Source organism: Convolutriloba macropyga, chromosome 7 (genome assembly GCF_964194025.1).
Source record: "Convolutriloba macropyga chromosome 7, txConMacr16.3, whole genome shotgun sequence".
In the NCBI taxonomy this organism is placed as follows: Eukaryota; Metazoa; Xenacoelomorpha; order Acoela; family Convolutidae; genus Convolutriloba; species Convolutriloba macropyga.
Genome location: NC_134474.1, coordinates 4,795,192 through 4,799,691, shown reverse-complemented (window position 1 = coordinate 4,799,691; position 4,500 = coordinate 4,795,192).

Here is a 4,500-nt window from a genome sequence, read left to right as displayed (position 1 = left end):
TGGATTAGTCTCTCTACCATTCCAGTTCCCCTGTGATCTCCAGCTGGAGCTAATATTAGCTTAATGTTTCTGTTTTTGCAAAATATTTCAAATTCTTTTTGCCTTAAACGCTTGTGCTTGGTCGCAACGGATTGACCGTGGGATACCATGTATTTTGCAGTATTGTTCGAGATAATCTATTGCGGTTTCTGTGTCGCAATTGTGGAATAGTTCAGCGTTAGGGTATCGTGAGAGACGGTCTACTGTTACTAAGATATAGTTATTTTGTGTAGTGTTCTTGTATGGTATGGGGCCGGCGAAATCCATTTGGATTTCTTGGTAGGGTTCTATTAGACTAGGTAATTGTCCTAATTTTGTTTTGGGTATTAGTGATTTAAGGTTTTTACCTTTGTCTATACATTGTCTGCAAGCTTTTGCTTTAGAGGCAATCTCCGAATGGATATGTGGCCACCAGATCAGTTTTGCGAGTGCGAGCATTCCCGCTTGGCCAGGGTGGTTGTGGTGAATTGTATCCAGTACGACCTGTTTTAATCGTGAAGGTATAACTAAGCGGTTGTCGTATAGTAAGCAATTTGTCGGGGTAACAGAGAGGTCCCTTCTAATTCGGTAGTAGAGTGGATTTACTTTTTTGAGATCTTCCCAATTTTCTGTTTTTACATAATCCATGATAATTTTTAGCTCTTTCTGTGACGCCTCTGATAATAGTTCTTCATTAAATACTTTAGTCAAATTTAGTCGATATAGTGGGGTTGGTAAATCATTGTATGCAGTAAAGAGTTCCGAGTGTTTGGTTGGGTCTATTGGGTCTAAGCCCTTTCCCTTGTTTGTTGTATACTCTGTCTGGGTGCTTGAACTTTTGACCGTTTTACTAGTATCGGGGTTCTCCATTTGGGGAGGATTTTCTGTTTAAGGGTTTTGTTTATTGGGGGCTCTATATCTTTTGTGAATAGGAACTTGAAATGTATCGTGCAAAGGTTTTTGTCGCGTTGTAATGGCAACTAAATTAGAATAATCTGTTGATGTTATTTTGTTTGGATGTAACGAATTAAGATATGTTGGATGAGAGTGTAACTTGTTTTAGGCAATTTTTAAATTAAGGCAAAAAGCGTTTGGAGCTGTATTGTTATTCTGTTTTTAACTAATTACGTCATTGTTGACTTGTTTTATGTCTGCGTTTTGATTGGTTGCTTTAATTGCTCCATTTGGAGTTAGTGTATTGCGTATGAGAGTAAATTTTAGTTCGTCTATGACGTTTATTACAAAGTTTTTGTCTTCTTCCGAGGGTGGTATTGGATCTCCGGATGGGTTTCTGCTTAGATAATCGGCGAAACCCATATTTTTGCCTGGTATGTGTTCGACTGAAAAGTGAAATGGTAGTAGTCTATCTACCCATCTTGTTAATCTATTTTGATATGTTTTGTTCCCCCTATTCTCTTTAAGTGCTGTAAGTAACGCTTGATGATCCGTTTGGAGTATGAATTCCGATCCATATAGATAATATTTGAAATGCTCCATTGACCATACTACCGCTAGTAGTTCTAGTTCATTGGTACTATATCGTGATTCTAAGTTATTTAGGAAACGGCTGGCAAACGCTATTGTTTCCCAGGTGCTGCCGTATTTTTGTTCCAAGCAAGTTCCGAGGCCTTTTTTGCTTGCGTCGCAGCGTACCCTGGTTTGTTTTGTTGTATCGAAGTGTCTATTTTCTGTTATCTGTTTTATTTTGTCCTTGATTTGATTGAATGCTTTGGTATGGTGTTCTTTCCAATCTAGTTTATTTTGTGCTTTTGTGTTTGCTTTAGATAGTAGGGGGCGTAAAGGCTCTGAGATTTCTGCTAGCTTGGGAATGAATTTTATAAGGTGATGTATACAACCCATGAAGGAGCGGAGTTGTTTTAAGGTTTTTGGATTGTCCAAGTTTGTTATAGCGTCGCATTTTTGTTTTGTTGGAGTTACTCCATTTGGAGTAATTGTGAAGCCGAGCCATATGATTTGTTCTTTGGCAAATTCGCATTTTTGTAGGTTGATGGCTAGGTTTTCTTCGTTTAATCTGTAGAGTATTTTGTCTAATTCTTTTTCCTGTTCAGCTAGTGTTCCTTTCGTTATTATTAGGATATCGTCTAGGTACGCGAATTTAGAATTTATATCGTGTAGTGTTTTTCTATTGTTTTCTGGAATGTTGCTGGCATATCTGTCAGCCCGTAAAATCCGTTAATAAATCTATATGTGCCCGTAGCTTTTCCTCCTAGAATATTGAAGTTACAGTGATTCTTGATATTATCGTCTAATGGTATTTGGCTGTAAGCGTATTTTAAGTCGATTTTCGAAAAAATTTATTTTCCTTGTTTGTTTTTTCGTTCGGAAATGTACACTGCTACCGAATCCATTAGGTGGTCGATGCTTTGCATCTGATATTTGTTTTTGTGTATGGCATCGTTCAAATTTTTGGAGTCTAGTGCTATTTTGACTGATTTGTCTTTTTTGACTGTTATTACTACTGGGCTTATGAATAGTTCGCCTGAGCATTTTTCTAGTTTAATGATTTGCTTATCGTCTATTAATTTTTTGAGCTCGTTTTCGACTTTTTCGAGAAGATGTAGCGGGACTCGTCTACTTTTGTGTTGGGAAGGACTGTATGTCGATTTAAAGATTGATTTCGCAATGTGGTTTTTTGAACGACCTAGGCGAGTACATAAATGTGGGTATTTTTGGAATACCCATTTTATTATATTTTTCTCCGTTTGGAGATTGGATATGAAGTTAATGGGCTTACCGTTGTTTTTTGAAGCGTTGAGTGTTATTCGCAACTTTGACAGTAGGTCTCTGCCCATGATATTGTTTGTTTTGTTCTTCACGATGAGGACTTTGCAGCTCTTTGCTGTCCATGATCCTGACTGTATGTCTATGATGAGCACTCCGTCAATTTCAATGTTGTTGTTGTTGAAGCATTTGTAGATTGTGTTTTCTGTAGACTTTTCTATTCGTATGTTTTGGATTTCCTTTTGGAGTTTTTGTGCGAACTCTTGATTTATGAATGATCGGGGCGAACCAGTGTCTGCTAGCCACTGTAGTTTATGTGACTGGGTTGTTGTTTCTACCCAGAACTCTCCGTTAGATTCTTTGTTGATGAAGTTGTTTTTCTGTGGAGAGAACTGTGTTGGGCGTATTATGTTTATATTTTGCCAGTCTTCGTGAAGTTCTTTTATATATAGGGCTGCTTCCGCGTCTACGCTCTCTTCTAGTTGCTCGCTTTCAGTTTCTTCTTGATTTATATTTCTTATTCTTCTTGTTTGTGGTTGTTTATAGTTTTGTGCTGAGCTGGACTGAGGTGTGTTTTGGGGCCGTCGTTCTGGCATTTTTGCTGTACATAATGATGTGTAATGTCCTGGTTTTTTGCATATTTTGCATGTTGTTGATTTCGCGGGCATGTCTGTAGGTGTGCTAGAGAGAATGTTCCTCCGCATTTCCAGCATGGATTTTGTTTTTGTTGAGTGTGTTCTTTTGAGTGTGTTGTTTTGATTGTGTGTTCTTTGTCTATTTGTGCGGACATATGAGACTGTGTTCCAGTTTGTTTTGTTCGATCTTAGAATTTCTTGTTGATTTGCTAGTCCCCTTTCTCTATTCACGGCATAGTTTAGTGCTTGTTGGGGGTTTCGTGTTTCTGATAGGAGTTCCATTTGTATGTTTGAACTTCTCATATTCGAAATGAATATGTCTTTTATCAGGTCTTCTTCGAGGTGTTCAAATTTGCACTGTGCCCCTTGTTCTCGAAGGCGGCTGTAGAAGGTCTCGAAGGATTCATTTGGCTGTTGCATTGTTTTAAAGCATTGGAACCGGTCGAATGTTCTGTTTCGTGGCCGGATGAATGTTAGTGTTAGCTCGTGCACTAGTTCGTTGGTGGAGCACCGCTCTATTTTGGAGTGCGGATTTCTTTGGTGGAAAGTTCTTGTTCCTTCCACTCCTAGGGAGAGGTATATGAGGCTTTTGACCTTTAGGTCTGCCTCGTCCCATGGGAGTTTGTCTATCATTGGGCCGTTTTGTTCTAGTTTTTTACACTCATTCTCCCAGCCCACTTTTCTGCGTTCATTTCTCTGATCTCTTTGTCTCTCTTCATCTACTGTTTCCCCGTCGAATGGTTCTTCGTATGTCGGGATTGTGGGATAGGGTAGTTCTGTTCTTGCTGGCTTTATTTTCAAGAGTTTGTCAACCTGTAGGTTGTCCCTCGCCATTATTGCCATTTTGAGTGTCCCAAACCAAGTGTTCCATTCTGTAGGTGGGTTTGCCCGTGAGTCTCAGAATGGAGGTACTCCTAGAGGAGTTTTAACAGATGACTGCGCCATGTGATCCCGAGCTATATGTCGTCTTTGTTCTGCTCCGAAAGGAGAGTATTCTGTATCTGATACTTTAGTATCGGTGGGTAGATATGATCTATCTAATATAACTGTGGTTTGTAGATGTTGATCACTTAGGATCTGTGTGTATGTATGTTCCAGTGTTGAA